The sequence below is a fragment of the Pipistrellus hanaki genome (assembly GCF_964339955.1).
Source record: "Pipistrellus hanaki genome assembly, chromosome: 3".
Classification (NCBI taxonomy): Eukaryota; Metazoa; Chordata; class Mammalia; order Chiroptera; family Vespertilionidae; genus Pipistrellus; species Pipistrellus hanaki.
Genome location: NC_140505.1, coordinates 87,163,825 through 87,180,972, shown reverse-complemented (window position 1 = coordinate 87,180,972; position 17,148 = coordinate 87,163,825).

The following is a 17,148-nucleotide window of genomic DNA, read 5'->3' as shown; positions in this document are numbered from 1 at the left end:
ATCAAGTACAACACGCAGGAATCTTCTAGTGAGTTTATTACATTTAAATTGTTGTGTGTTTTTTTGCCTAAGAAAAATGTATAATGTACACTAGATGGTAAAGAGAAGCCTGGACTTATATTTTTTCAACTAATAAACAAGGTGGAATTGGGAATACAGTGGGTTGGGCATAGTTTTAGTATTGGAGGCTGTGGCAAGAGTGATTCCCATGGACAAATCTGAAGGGTTAGATACAGGACACCTGTTTAGTATGGGGCCTGGGCACCTCCCCTCATCTGATAAGCCACTTTAAACTGAACAAAGTCTTTAGAGAAGAAAATTGTATTAAAACGTTTACTGACTCTATTTCTGTTTTATTTTTCTTTAATCTGAAACAAAAACATCTTGATATTTTTGTAGGCACAGAAGAGGGTAGCTACATAGCCCATGGGAGAGTAAGGGATTAGGGCTTCTCCTGCCTCCAGGTAGGGAATGGTTCCTGCAGATGAGGCAGGAAGAAATGCCTGGTTCTTGCCACCTGTGGGTCTGAGTCTCCTTTATTAGCCTCTCTTGTATGGCAGACTACACAAGGACCCTAGAGTGTTTTATCACTGTTATGGGCTGAATTCTGCACCAAACCTTACCCCTTGCCTTAAATTTGTATTGAAGTCCTAAACCCCAGTCCCTACATATGTGACTGCATTTGGAATTAGGACCCTTAAAGAGGTAATGAAGGTCAAATGAGGTCATAAGGTTGGGCCCTAATCCAATATGACCGGTGTTCTCATAAAAAAGAGGAGATAAGGATATAGGGAAGAAGATGTGAAGATATAGGGAGAAAATGGTCATGCCAGAATTGGTGGTGCTGGGGGGCATGCTGCTGATGCCCAGGATGGTGGGCTTACTCCCAACCCCACTGGTCTGCATGATAATGATGATGGTGGTCTTCTGAGGTCACCAGCTTCAAGATAGTCCAGACTAGCAGAGAAAAATAATAGAGGAATGGGACTACATTAAATTTAAGAGCTACTGCACAGCCAAAGAAACCATCAACAAAATGAAAAAGGATCCAACTCTATTGGAAAACTTATTTGCCAATGATGCATCTGATAAGGGGTTAATTTCCAAAATACATAAAGAACTTAGACAGCTTAACAAAAGGAAAACAAGCAATCCAATTACAAATGGGAAAAGGACTTAAATAGACACTTCTTCAAAGAGGACATACAGATGGCCAAGAGACACTTTGAAAATGCTCAAAATCACTAATCATAAAAGAGATACAAATTAAAATGACAATAAGGTATCACCCCACACCTGTCAGAATGGCTACCATCAACCAATCAACAAATGACAAGTGCTGGCCAGAATGTAGAGAAAAGGAAACTCTCGTGCACTGCTGGTGGGAATGCAGACTGGTGTATGGAAAACAGTGTGGAGTTGCCTCAAAAAGTTAAAAATTGGAGGTGCCACCTGACCCAGAGATCCCACCTCTAGAAATGTATCCTAAGGATTCCAAAACACCAATCATATAGAATCTGAGCATCCCTATGTTAATAACTGTTATTTACCATATGTAAGATCTGGAAAGTGCCCATCAGTAGATGAGTGGATAAAAAAGCTGTGGTACATTTACACCATGGAATAGTATCCTATCTAATAAAAGGGCAATATGCAAATTAACCTTCACTCCACTCCACCCACAAGTCACACCCACCAGCCATGCCAACCATCCAATCAGAGCAAGTATGCAAATTAAGATGGCTGCAGCCACAGAGAAAGCAGGAGGGAGGCTTGAGTTTCCCAGGTGATGGAGCAAGCCAAGCTTTCTGAACACCCTGGCTGGCCCAGGCCTCCACTTAAGGCTACAAAGTTTTAATTATAGAAGGTAAATCCCCTGCTTCCCCTCAGTGAGCAGAAGGCTTGGCTCCACTCCAGGTTACAAAGTTTCAATTGTAGGAGGTAAATAAACCCCAGATACCAGGGTCTTCATTTAGGCTGCCAGGGGGTGTGCCCAGCCTGCAAACCACCACAGGCCCCTCGACCAGGCCACCCCATATCCCAAGGGAACCCCCACTCTGATCCAGAACACCCTTCAGGGCAAACCAGCTGGACCTCACCTATGTACCAGGCCTCTGTCCTATCTAATAAAAGAGTAATATGCAGATTGACCATTATTCCAACACACAATATGACTGCCCCCATGTGGTCAAAGATCCTGCCCCCATGTAGACACAAGATGGTCACCACAAGATGGCCATCGAGGAGGGCTGTTGGGAGGGACCAGGCCAGCAGAGGAGGGAAGTTGGGGGCAAGCAGGCTGGCAGGGGAGCAGTTACGCATCAATCAGGCTGGCAGGGGAGTGGTTATGGGGTAATCAGGCTGGCAGGCAGAAGTAGTTAGGGGCAATCAGAAAGGCATGCAGGTGAGCAGTTGGGATCCAGCAGTCCTGAATTGTGATAGGAATGTTCAACTGCCTGTTAGGCCTGATCCCACCAGGATCCCACTTCTAGAAATGTATCCCACTAGGATTGGGCCTAAATAGGCAGTCGGACATCTCTCAAGGGGTCCCAGATTAGAGAGGGTGCAGGCTGGACTGAAAGACACGCCCCTGTGCATGAATTTTGAACACCAGGCCTCTAGTCCTATATTATAAAATACTAATGTGCAAATCCACTGAACAGTGGAACAACCAGTGCTATGATGCACACTGACCACCAGGGGCTAGATGCTCAATGTAGGAGCTGCCCCCTGGTCATCAGTAAGCTCCCAGAGAAGGAGCACTGCTCAGCCAGAAAGCAGGCTCAGGGCTGGCTAGTGCAGCAGCAGTGGCAGGAGCCTCTCCCACCTCTGGGGCAGCACTAAGGAGCAGTGAGCCAAGAGGTAAGGAGCAGCAAGCAGGGGGGTAATAAGGAGCGAGGGGTCCTGGATTGTGAGAGGGCGCAGGCTGGCCTGAGGGACCTCCCCCCCACCCAGTGCACAAATTTCGTGTACCGAGCCTCTAGTGCAACTATAAAAAAGAAGAATCTCTTACCATTTGAACCTCTTACCCATAATACTCATATATAGAGAATATTATGGTAAGTGAAATAAGCTAGTGAAAGAAAGACATGTATCACATGATCTCACTCATATATGGAATCTAGTGATAAAAATTAACTGATGAATAAAATAGATTCAGAAATATGGAAGCATGGAACAGACTGACAAATCTCAAAGGGGAGAGGCGGTGGTGGAAAGAGACGAACCAAAGGACTTATATGCATACTAGGGGCCCAGTGTGTGAATTTGTGCACCTTGAAAGAAACTGGGTTGCGAGGCTGCAGTAGGCACAAGGGAAGGCCTCAGCTCATCCTCCAAGCTCACGCCTGGCCCCTCCCACCATGGCCCCCAGTCCCCTGTCTGCCTAAGGCCCACTCCCATTGCTCCCACACACTGATGGCACCAACCCTGCTCTCATCCACTGAAGGAGCAGATTGATTGGGGCTGGCACAAGCTGGGTCAAGCTGCTACCCTCTCAGGAGCAGAGGGAGGTGAAGAAGCCCCCAGGGGTAATAAGGGAAGGCAGCCACTGCTCACACCAGCTGACAGCACCTTGCAATCAGGACTGGCAGCAGGTGCGAGCGGTGGCTCCAACACAGGCTACAGGTGCAGGTGGGGCCATCGCCAGCAGTGGGTGTGAGAGGCAGCTGCCAGCCCCTATCTCCCCTCAGGATCAGGGGGAGGTGGAGAAGCCCTGAGGGGCAATTGGGGCTGGCAGCTGCCACTCGCACCTGCTGATGACACCAAGCAATCGGGGCAAGCACTGGGCACCAGCAGTGGATGCAAGCAGCGGCACCAAGTGCAAGTGCAGCAGGTGCAAGTGCCAGGGGGACCGCAGCATGCGGGAGTGAAGAATTCTCAGTGACCACCAGAGGCTCGGCCTGACGACAGCGACCAGCACCCGGCCTTGGTCTGTGCCCCCGCTCACCTGCTCCACCATCCCACCGCAGCCCACACCCACTATGTTCCGCACATGCCCCCAGTGGTCACGTGTCTTAGTGATCGGTTGTTCATTTGTTCGGTTGTTCCGGTTGTTCTGCTGTTTGTCTATTTGCATATTAGCCTTTTATTATATAGGATATGCATAACCCATGGACACAGACAATAATGTGATGAAGGCCTGGGCTGGGGGGTTTAGGGTGGAAGATGTAAAAGTGGGAAAAAGGAAGACATCGGTAATACGTTTAACAACAAAGAATATATACACCCTTTTGTTCATAGCAGCATTATTTACAATATCCAATATCTGGAAGCAGCCCAAGTATCCATCAGTAGATGAGCAGATAAAATAGCTATGGTACATTTACACCAAGCATGTAAAATTCAGCCCACAGCCTGCATTCAGCCACAATTAATATTTTTGCAGCCCAACCAATATAACAGTATGTAAGAAACTTTTTAATAAAAATTTCATAACTTAGCCGAAACCGGTTTGGCTCAGTGGTAGAGCGTCGGTCTGTGGACTGAAAGGTCCCAGGTTCGATTCCAGTCAAGGGCATGTACCTTGGTTGCAGGCACATATCCCAGGTAGGGGGTGTGCAAGAGGCAGCTGGTCGATGTTTCTCTCTCATTGATGTTTCTAGCTCTCTATCTCTCTCCCTTCCTCTCTGTAAAAATATCAATAAAATATATATTTTAAAAAAAAAGATTTGGAGAAAATATAATCATTTAAAAAATTTTTATAACTTAATTTTTACACTATCCTGTTAGACATAATCTTATTTAATAAAATAATATGCAAATTAACCATCACCTTACGATAAAGATGGCAGCGCCAACAGCCAATAAGGAGGGAATATCCAAATTGACACAATAAAGATGGCAGAGCCTGCCAGAGCCATGGAGCCATCTGGAGTGGGTGAGAGGCTTAGCTACTTTTGGTCGCCCCAGCTGGCTCCATGGCCACTGCCCAGACAAAGCCATAGTGGCAGGACCAAGGCAGAGGTGGTTAGGGGTGATCAGGCCAGGAAGGGAGGGCAGTTGGGGGTGATCAGGCTGGTGGTGGAGTAAGTTGAAGGTGAGCAGACTGGCAGGGGGGGCAGTTGGGAGTAAGCAGGCCAGCAGGGGGATGTCAGTTGGGGCCAAGCAGGCCAGCAAGGGGGGGAGGACAGTAGGGGGCGAGCAGGCCAGTAATGAGGGCAGTAGGTGGCGAGCAGGCAGACAGGGGGGGAAGTTGAGGGCAATCAGGCCAGTGGGGGGGGAGGGGAGATGGGGGTGAGTAGGCTGGCAGGAAGAATGAAAAACTGGCAATGGGTCATCCCCCAAGAGGTCCCTATTGGAGAGAGTGCAGGCTGGACTGAGGGACACCCCCTCCCCGTGCACAAATTTTGTGCACCGTGCCACTAGTTATTAATAACAAGCTACAACATTCGCTAATGACTAATTACTACAATTGTGTTGTATTCGTTTCCTTTATGCACCTTATGTGCTGTCACACCATTTCTCTCGAATATTTTAGCAGCTGATTGCCAAGTCATTAGTTTTGTACTGACTTATTTGGTGTGTATGATAGGAAATATTTCACTTTAGGAGAATAAGAAAAAAAGGTTTATTTGCATTACAGTTATTAATTTGTGCAGTTATTCAGTATCTGGTAAATTAATGTTGGAGAAAAAATGTTAATTTTTATTAAAATGTTCTATTATTTTATGTTAATGATTACTTATTTATTTCAGCCCTTTAAAAGTCATTGAGGAGGCAGGTTTCTGAGGACTGACTTGCTTGTGACTCCAGACTTGGTGCTGTTTCCTCAACTAATAAACCCTTACTTTCTTGACCTCAAACTCTTGTTTAGTTTTGATTGTGTTTTTATTTTATAAAACTATTTTATATTTATAAAATATTTATATTTATAAATTTATAAATATTTATATTTATATTTATATTTAACTCAGGGCCCAGTGCACCAACTCATGCACCTTCAAAGGTACTGGGGGCCGTGAGTCTGTGGTAGGCACAGGAGTGGGTCTTGGCCCATCTTCTGCACCCCTGCCAGGTCTCTCCCACCATGGCCCCCAGTCCCCTGCCTGCTGGCAGCCCTGCTCCCACTGCTGCCACTCCCACAGGCCCCGCTCCCACCCACTGACAGCACGGAGCTATTGGGCCCAGCACCAACCGTGGATAAAAGCTGGGCCACTGCTGTCAGAGGGTGCAGCAGGTGCTGTCCCGATTGCCCCTCAGGAGCAGGGGGTGATAGAGAAGCCCTCAGAGGTGATTGGGGCCAACAGCTGCTGCTCACATTCTCTGATGGCCCTGAGTGATCGGGACCACCATGGCAACAGATGTGAGTGGAAGCTCTGGTTCTGGCTGCGGGTGCCAGCAGGGGCAGCGCTGGCAGGGGATGCAAGTAGGGCTGGCACCAGCAGCAGGTGCAAGCACTGGGCTAGACCATGGTGCACAGGAGCGAAGATTTTTTCAGTAACCACCAGATGCTTGCCCTGAAGACAGTGACAGACGCCCTGCCTTGGACTGGTGCCCCTGCTCACCGGCTCCACTATCCCGCCACAGCCAAAGCCTGCCATGTTCCGCACATGCCCCCTGGTGGTCAGCGCACGTCACAGTGATCAGTAGGTCAGCCTCTTCAATTGTTCCAGTTGTTTTGCCATTCAGTTTATTTGCATACTAGCCTTTTATTATAAAGGATGTTGAGAGTATTACAAATGTGCCCATCTTATGTACCTTCCCCTTCATCACAAAATTCCCATCCTGTGCCAGGCCTTCATCTTATATGCATATACATTTTTTGGTTAATCTCTTCCTGTTCCCCTTCCCCTATCCCCTTCATTCTGAGATTTATCAAATTGTTCCATGTTTCCGTGCCTCTGGTTCTATTTTATTCATCAGTTTATTGTGTTAATTGGATCCCATATATAAGGGAGATCATGTGATACTTGTGTTTCTCTGACTTATTTTGCTGAGCATAATCATCTCGAGGATCCTTTATGCTGTGTCAAAGGGTAATAAACCATCTTTTTTAGAGCTGCATAGTATTCAATTGTGCAAATGTACCACATATTTTTTAGGAACATGTCCATTTCATCCACGTTGTCCAGTGTGTTAGCATATAGCTGTTCATATGATTTGCTTACAATTCTTTGTATTTCTGTGGTGTCAGTTGTTGACTTCATCTCTTTTGTTTCTAATTTTATTTGGTTCCTCTCTGTTTCAAGGTTCATCAATCTTGTTTATATTTTCAAATAACCAGCTCTTGGTTTCATTGATCTTTTGCATTATTTTTTTAGTCTCTATGCCATGTATTTCTGCTCTTATCTTTATTACTAGAAACCTGGTGCATGAAATTCATGGGGGGGGGGGGGGGAGGGCATGCCTCAGCCCAGCCTGCACACGCCAAACTGGGACCATTTGAGGGATGTCTGACCGCCTGTTTAGGCCTGGTCCCACCAAGATCGGGTCTAAACGGGTTGTTGGACATCCCTCTCACAATCCAGGTCTATTGGCTCCCAACAGCTTGCCTGCCTCTGCCTGATTGCCCCTAATCGCTTCTGCCTGCCAGCCTGATCACCCCCTAATCACTCCCCTGCCAGCCTGATCAATGCCTAATTGCTCCCTGGCTGGCCCAATGTCCCCTAACTGCCCTCCCCTATTGGCCTGGTTACCCCTAACTGCCCTTCCCTGCTAGTATGGTCACCCCTAACTGCTTTCCCTACTTGCCTGATCGCCCACAACTGCCCTCCCCTGCAGACCTGGTCTCCCCCCTCTTCATCTGCCCTAACTTCCTGGCCTGGTCTCCCCCAACTATGCTCTTCTGCTGGTCCGGTCATACCTAACTGCCCTCCCTGCTTGCCTGATTGCCCACAACTGCCCTCCCCTGCAGGCCTGGTCTCCCTCATCTACCCCTCCCCCTACAGGCCTGGGTCCCCCCCAACTTCCCTTTCTTCCTGGCCTGGTCTCCCCCCAACTTCCCTCCTCTGCTGTCCTGGTCACCTCCAACTTCCCACAACTGTCCTCCCCTGCAGCCATCTTGTGGTGGCTGTTGTGTCCACATGGGTGTAGCCATCTTTGACCACATGAGGGCAGCCACCTGGTGTCTTGGAGTGACAGTCAATTTGCATATTACTCTTCTATTCAAAAGGATGTCCTTTCTTCCACTTACTCTGGGCTTTTTAAAATTGTTCTTCTAATCCTTTAAGTTGTAGTGTTAGATAGTTTATTATAAATATGTCTTGTTTTTTGAGGTAGGCCTATCGTACTATCAACTTGCTTCTCAGGACTGCTTTCACTGTATCCTATAGATTTTGGGTTGTTGTGTATTCATTTTCATTTATTTCTAGGAAGTCTTTAATTTCTTTCTTGATCTCATTGGTGACCCAGTCATTGTTTAATAACATGCTATTTAGCCTTCATGTGCTTAAATTTCTTTGAGTGTTTTTATTGTACTTGATTTCTAGTTTTATGCAATTGTGATCCAAAAAGATTCTTGATATTATTTATTTTTAATATATATATATATTTTTTATTGACTTCAGAAAGGAAGAAAGAGGCGAGAGATCATTGATCAACTGCCCCCTGCACACCTCACTATTGGGCATCAAGTCCCTGGGTATATGCCCTGACCTGGAATTGAACCATGAACTTCCTTTGAGTCTTTGGTGGTTATAAATTAAGGACCTCAAATCATGTGCAATAAACAGAATATAAAGGTACACTGAATGACAAAAAAAAAAAAAAAATACATTAAGGGCCAGGAAACGTTCAAAGAACTGGGGAGCCATTCCCAAATCAGGAAGAGAAGTCACAGGGTGCATGTTATTGCTATGAATACAGTATTTTCTACTACTTAAACCTATACAATGTAATGTATTAGATGCCTTCCTATTGCATGAAGTATGTATTCTCATAGAGTAATACTGGTAGATATGTTATAGTTATGGCAGTATGTCATATCTTATCTATATTAATAAAGGGGTAATATGCTAATTAGACCATGAGACCTTCCCAAAGTCCTTCCATAGAAAGCCATGGTGGTGGGGCCAAGGCAGAGGCAGTTAGGGATGATCAGGCCAGGAGGGGAAGGCAGTTGAGGGTTATCAGGCTGGCAGGGGGGGGGGGCAGTTGGGGTGAGCAGGACAGCAGGCAGAGTGGTTAGGTGTGATCAAGCAGGCAGGCAGGTAAGCAGTTAGGAGCCAGCAGTCCTGGATTATGAGGGGGTTGACCAACTGCCAGTTTAGGCCCGATCCCACAGGGGTCTCAGATTGAAAAGGATGTAGGTAAGGCTTAGAGACACCACCCCCCCCCACCCGCCCTGTGCACAGATTTCATGCACCAGGCCACTAGTCCTAATATATAAAAACCCAGGGGTCGTCACATCGTCACATCCTAAACGACTGGAACAGATGACTGAACAGGAGATCGCATGGGGCGACCAAGCCAGCAGGGTGGGGCAGTTAGGGATGACCAAATGACTGGGCCCTGGGGCCTGGCCAGTGAGGTGGCCAAAGGGAGCAGCCTTCAAACTTGGGGCCCAGAGCTCCCTGCAGAAAGTACTTCTCTTTGTTTAGTCCATTGGTTTTCAGATTACACTCCCACAAATGGGATAAGAGAAAACTGTTCAATGTGCCTTTGGAAATCACAAACTCTTGCTGAACTTGAGCAAACCCTTCCTGGCATAGCTGTTTTTGCACTTTGCAGGGCACTTTTGAAGGAAGGAAAGGGATCCGGTGCCACTATGGCTCTCTCGTGGGGATAGAGCTGGAAAATCAAAGTTTCCCAAAGAGGTGGAAGCACAGCGGGGACCCTCCCAGCTTGGGGAGGGGTGTGCCCAGACACCCCCTGTGCTCCAGGGCTGGAGCATGGCACACAGGGCAGGACATCAAATAGTAAAGGTCCAGCAGACACCCAGCCTGCAGGCTGCCTGAGGAGGGGTGTCAGATGTATGAAGGAAAGGCTTAACATCTCTGTCATTGCTTTAGTTTTCAGAATTCCCTGCTCCTCATCTGTCATCACCACATGGGTGCAACTGGAATATTGTATATTGAGAGGATTGCCCCAATGTATGTATCCTTTTATCTGATGATGAAAAAATCCCAAAGAATAAGAATGGAGACAGACTACTGTCCTATAGGGTTAAAAAAAACCCAGAAGTGTCCTATGAAGAGCTGAGACTTGGTTCTGTCCATGTGTGTGGAGGGGTGTTTATCTCTTTTCTGCATCCATCATGGAAATGGAAACAGTATGGTTACTGAGTGGAGGAGCTGGGGATTAAGAAATTAAAGAAAGAAAGAGAGCAAGACGCAGAAATAGATTTATAAAGCTGGAAGCTAGGTGGACACCATTCTCTCTGATGGAGAGGCAGCAAAAACCCTGATCTACACAGCAGTTCATTTTATAGGGTCAAAGGAGTTTATTTGCATTCTTAAGCAGGCCTTACCATTACTGGATTTACATATCTAGTCCTGCCCCTGCCAATACCTGGACAAAAGTAAGTAGTCAGAACTGAATAATACCAATCGCCTTCTTGGGTGGTGGTGGTGGTGGTGGTGGTGGGGGATGTATCCAGGGACACAACTCTGCCAGTGCTCAGCTGACAATTTAAAGAAATGTCCATGTGCCTTCCCAGGGGGCCCTCTACATGTGTGCATCAGAGAGATTGGATGAGGAAATGGCCTGGCTTGGCCCTGACTTTACCCACTTGTTACTCTTGAAGGTGTCTTTGCCACAATGTGAATAAACTGCTACCTTTTGGAATAGGGGCTCATGAAAGTCTGCATTCCCAGCTTTTCTTGAGACAGATCTATGTTCTGAAGCTGTGGCCACTGTCCTGAGATCTGGTCCTGTCGACCAGATCGGGGGGCACTGGAGTGGAGGCCCCCTGACCCTGTGCCCTTTTACATTCAGGGATTGAGCTGAACTCACTTTGGGGGAGACAGGTGTCACAGATGGAAGGATGGAGAATAGAGAGGTGGAAACCCTGCTCCCTGGGTAGGGTCAGGCAGATGAAGGCCAGCCCGCCCCACAGTTGGGTGAGATAGCATCCTCTGTTTCCACCTCTCATCCTATGGGCCCGGCCACTCCCCTCAGCTCCTGGCAGCCCTCTGCGTTTCACGACAGCACGCTCTGCCCTCACATATTGCTCACCCCAAGTGAGAAGGAAGAGAGCAGTTGGCCCACAGACAAATACACAGAGAGATAGGGCTCACTGCTGGTGAGCACAGTGGTGGTGGCAGGAGCCTCTCCTGCCTCCATGGCAGCGCTAAGGAGCAGTGAGCTGAGTGGTAAGGAGCAGCAAGCAATTGGGCAGTATGGAGTAAGAGGTCCTGGACTGGGAGAGGGATTTCCAACTGTCAGCTTAGGCCTGTTTCTGGTAGGGAATGGGCCTAAGCCGATAGGTGGACATCCCCCGGAGGATCCTGGACTGCAAGAGGGTGCAGGCTAGTCTGAGGGGACCCCCCCCCATCCAAGTGCATGAATTTCATGCACCAGGCCTCTAGTTAATAATAATAAGTCACTAGAGATATGATTATGCTTCTCTACTTTCATTTTTGGCTAGTCTGCCAGGAAGCTCAAAACTAATTTGTTGTTTAATCACAGCAACACAGTCATTCTTTTGGTTAGCATGGTTGCTTTTCTCCATAGCTTCTATTGTTCTCCATTTGTAAATACCTGCTACACAGTCATGTGTGGTTTGTCAGTGTCACTATCCACACCCTCAGGTAGTTATTTTAACTACTCCATCTCTATGAGGAAGCAAAAGGCTGCTTTCTTTGTCACACAAAACAAAGCAAAGTAAAAACAACAAATCAGCAGGCATAAAACCCTGCAATAATCATGACCACAATGAGAACCAACACTTGCTGGCCATTGGGGTAAAGGTGCACCGGGCCACACACTGGGCCATTATCTTTGCTACACAATCTCTTCATCCCCAAAGCTTCTGCAGGTCACTCAGGCTTCCCACTTTCACCATGTGTTTAGCCTCTGGGGAATCTTTTCTTTTCAGCAATACATTTAAGCTATGGTTTCTGTATTTGACCTAAGATTCGAATTGTTTCACTGGGGAAAGATGTTCAGGGAATTCAAATTCCCACTATACAGCCTGAAATAGAAGAGGGTTTCAAATGCCATACCAAAAAATCACTTTGTGTTCTAATTATCTGGAACTGGCTTTCTTTGATTGTAAGTGGAGGGGAGACACCTTCATCAAGGCCATCGGGACTCCTTCTCTTTCAGATATTTGTCGCCTTCCAACTTCCAGGCTCTGCAAGCCCCTTCCAGACCTTACAAGACTGGACAAGGGTGGGCAGACATAAGGGCTCTAACAGGAGCAGCAGTGCATGAGGCTGAGCCAGTGGCTTCCCGCTTTCTTAGGCAGGCACAAATTTGGATCTCAGTGCTGTTTAACCACCTGGTCAGAGAGGAAGCCTTAGTTTGATTTGGTTTGGTTTGATTTTGAGCAAGAACTCAGTACCTTTGGTTCATGCCCAACTTTGGCCTCTGGGATCTCCTTTTCCAGGATTTGGGGTCACTCTCTTCCTGAAGGCAGATGTCAGGTCTACGTTGAGAGTGTTTTCAGGAATCAGCAACATTTAAAAAAAATTTCAGACACAGATTTTAACTGATCAGAAAAGACATGAAAAATGATTGACTTGGTTTCCATAATTTCATTAGAAAGGAAATGTGTAGCACACACAAAAGACATAATCTCAGAATAAAAATAATTGGGCCATGTCAACTTTAGGACAAGCTCAGTCTTTGGTCTTTTTGTCTGGTTTCACTTTAGACCAATGGTATGTTTATCTTGGACTTTCAGATCAGTCTTGGGAAGCATTGGTATAATTACAAGGAAATGCCACGGACCATGGTCACCTACACCTGGTGACACTAGTAGTGCATAACTAGGGCCTTTATCAACCCAAACTCTCCACCTCCACTCTCAACCCTACCTAGGGTCCCCAGTCTCTCTCCCGTCTCTGGCTGTTCTAAGTGTTGGTTGGAGGAGAGGGGAACAGGATGGAAACTCTGCCACTTACTCCTATAACCTCTCTGGTCATCAGCTTCCTAATAGGGCAAAGAGAGACCAGATGAACTCTGCAACCCATCAAAAACATTGGGCTGAAGATTCTCTCCTCAGGCTCATGGCTTGTCATCCCTAGGCCTCCCCCAGCATGGAGAACTTGACCTTCTTATAGTCACCTTCTAAAAAGAAGTGCTGGCTCAGACTGGTCTAGCCTGCAGTGGCAGAAGCCCCTTGGTTCCTATAGGAATCTCTTGGCTCCAAAGAAGAGAGAAGTCTATACAGAGGCATCCAAGCTTTTAAACAAGCTTTCCCTACCAGGCGGTGGCACAAACAGAGAAAACATTTCATTATCCAGAAGAATGATTTGAGAAGGCCCTGTAAGCAGCTGGCTCTCCCAATGGCATTGACTGGCTTCCTGATTTTGTTTCTGTGCTGAGAAGAGGCATTACAAAAGAACAGAATTAAACCAAACAAAATCTTTCCTTCTTAGTAGGTGCTAAACAGAGTTCAAATCCTAATTTGTGTCTACATGTGGTAGCAGGAAGCTGCAGGTTCAGCCTCTCTCAGAGAGAGCTTAAATTTCATTAAAAAAAAAAAATTCCCAGCCTCTCCTATAAGTTTTGGCCATGTCCCTAATGCACTTGATCTGGTGCCTGAGATGCTCTCATTTGGTGGTAATGGCTCATGTTTATGGAATACCCCATGATTTGCAAAGCATGAAATCTGTACAAGGGCTCTATGTATTGTACACCTAGAAAACTGAGCCTCAGTACATGTTGCTTCATTTCTTATGGCTTTATTCTCACTATTGCAGACAGGCTTTCTCTACACAATGGGGAATGTGGTTGCTAACAGACCCTGGTTTCTTAGTGACAGATTAGTGACACCAGGAAGGAGAAGACTTTTCTCCCTCACTTCAGAATATAAAAATTCAGGGAAAGGCTCTGGTAGACTTATCCCTGACCAATCACTAAAGTCTCCAGATGGAGGTCACATGGTTAGATAGGCCTGAGTCTAGGAGGTCCCAGGGATCTGATCCCAGTAAATTACATTACAGGAAATGGAGGGAAAGTTTTTCCCTCAAAGGTACATAGCAGATAACTATGGAAAAGGGTTCCGAGCAGATGAAAATGAGACATGTTCATGAGATGTAGAAGGCAGTGACCATCTGCTGAACTCTGATGAGAGCCAGACACTCCACAAGGTGCTGAACAGATGCTATGAATTTTGATCTCCAAAACAACATTTACTGTAGGCATCATCATCCCCATTTTAACTGACGAGGGAATTAACAAGTTCTTTCCAGAAATAGGAGCCAGAATCCCAGGAGAAGCTCCAACCCCAAAACATGTGTCAATTCCCTTTTCTTCCAATGGATGGCTGTGGATAAGAGCAGCAATTTATTCCTTCTTTTGTATCTATGAGAATGTTATGCTATAATTAATGATTTCTTGAATCTGGCTTGTAAAGGGTCATCCCTGTGGTGGTACTTGAAGCACAGAGCTCTCTGGAGGGACCATAGTGTGGGGTGGGAGATGACAACCTGAAGCCTCAGGGCCCCAATGGTAGTAGGAAGAGGGGAGTTGGTAGGCTCCTGAGCATCCCAGCCAACTTTGTCACTTTATCCAGAGGTCTGGTATTTATCTGTTTATCTAAACATTCAGCAAAACTACATTTATTGACAATATACTTAAAGATACTGTTTTAATGATACAAGGTAAAACTTTCCATTGTCTAAGAAGCTCACAGTCACCAGGGAGGAGAGGCAAATATACTAGGGCAATGCACTAGTCTGTGAGGTGACCAGGCAATGCCAGGTGTGGGAAAGCTAACCCAGTGGGCAGGCAAGGCCTCACACAGGAAGAAACACTTGAACTGAGTCTATAACAATTAGTAGAAAGAAGTGCTATGAGGTTGTAATTTACTCTAAAATATGCAGTATAGACAAGGTGATAGTATGTGCTGTTTATACTGAATTCTAGTGGTCAGTCAGTTGCCCTGGTCATAAATTGATACCTCAGATTATTTAATCAGAAAGTTCTCAATGTAATGATAAGGCCCAGACTCCAGCTTCCTTAAAGCAAAGGAAGTCAGAAGCTTTATTAAAGTAGTGTATACTAAAAATGGTATAATTATTGGCTTCTTAATTAACATAATGAACAATATAAATGGTCTTTTATTGATTAAGTTAGTGGTATTTAATAAACAAGGTGTCCCCCCAAAAATAAATAAAAACTTTAACAGCTGATAGCTAAATTATGAAAATGAAATGTATTTTAATAAACACTGGCTTTATAATTATTCAAATCATGTGTATACATTTTTTTGGACACCCCAAATGTGAATTCAATATACAATGACTACAGCATTTCAGAGACCTTTCCAGAAGTCCATAATTAGATTGTACAGATCTACTGTGGCTTTTAGTCTATACTGTACAGTAAAACCTCAGTTCTTGCACTTTATTTGTTCAGGAAGGCTGCTCAGGAAGTAATTTGTTTGAAAACTGAATCATTTTTTCCCATTAAAAATAATGTAAATTTAATTAATCCATTCCAGACCCACAAATGATTCCCTGTTTTAACCTTTCTTTCTTCTTTTTTTTTCTTAACCTTTCTTATATATAGTGCATGTCTAATGTTTGGTTTAATATTGAAATAAACACTTATTTTTAAAAATTTATTGGACACCCTCTCCTAGCCTTAAACAAATCACTTCAGCACCCCTTCAGGAGTGTTTTTCAGAAGGTCAGTGTGCAGCATCTTTGCTTTTTCATACCCTAGAATGCTGTCACTGGCTAATTGCTTTTCATTTATCCAAATCAACAACAGTTTTTCCACCTCTTCAATTGTCTGTGATTTTGTGAACACTTTCACGCCCTTAGCAACATCAGCATTCTTGATAGCCTTTTTATGTTTTAAAATTGTGCTAATCCTCAATTTTGCCATCAACAAAAACATTCTCTTCTTTGTTGCCTGAGAGATGCTTTTTGTCATGCTGAAGTGGCATGAAAGAGTGTCAGGTTGAAAACCAAAGTTTTGTTCTACAACCTAGACATTTTTCCCCATGAACTACTTGGTTGAGAACCATATTGTTCTCGATGGCAGGCTTTTGAGAACCAAGATTTAACTGTGCTTTTAGCATTGTGCCCAAGGTTTGATACCTAAATGAAGCTTTGGAAGATTCTCATTGCTGGTTGCATTACAAGAATAATAGGTGCATGCTTGTCCAATATTGGTGTGTCTTCTTCCAGTGTACCTTCTAAGGAAGATGATTGGCAGATCACCTCCAAAGGTCCTGGACCTCTCAAGCTCACAGGAGAGAGGTCTTATGCTTACTTGCTAAAATGCATTTGAAAAAAAGATAGTCACATGTGACAGAAATTGGTCTTGAGAACTGATTTCATCATCACATTGTAAGAATTTGGGGTATGGGGACTCCCTTTACCTGCCAAAAAGATTGTGCCTGAGCAAATTGGCTTAGATCAATTTATCTCAAGGAGTTCAACTAGGTAGTACAGGCAAAGAGGAGGTCTTCGGGCAGGGAGGACATTAGGGACCAATGCAGGGGCATTCTCAGGGACTCATAAATAGGTGAGTTTGCCTGAGGTGAGATTATCAGGACAGCAGTAAATTCCCCTCACTTCTGTGCTCAGTTGAGTTTGGACCTCATTCCTTATAATAATGCTAATGAAAATATGCCCAAGGATGATTCTCTCCAGAGTCACCTGAGGACATAGATTCTGCTCTTAAAAACAACCTCCCAAGCCATTTTTCATGCAGCAGATCTTACTAATATGGGGAGCCACTGCAGGGCACTCAGCAGAGGAATGAGTAGGTTGGTAGTGTAGTCTGACCCTCTGGCGGCATGATGGAGTATGTTAGGGAGAGGTTGGATGTGAAACTCCGATACTGGTCAAGACTTTGGTGACAATCCAGATGATGGTTCTGGAAGGGGTGTGTACTAATTTAAAAAGACCTTTGGGTAGCAACCAGCTGGCCTGCAAAAAGGCTGGATTTAGAGAGCCAGTGGCCTGATGATGACTGACAGACTTGTGGTGTGACGCTAGGACAGACAGTGATCATAGCAAGCCTCTTTTGGGTTACTGGTGGTTCTGTCCCTTTTGTCCTGGGAATGAAGATGACAGTTTACTT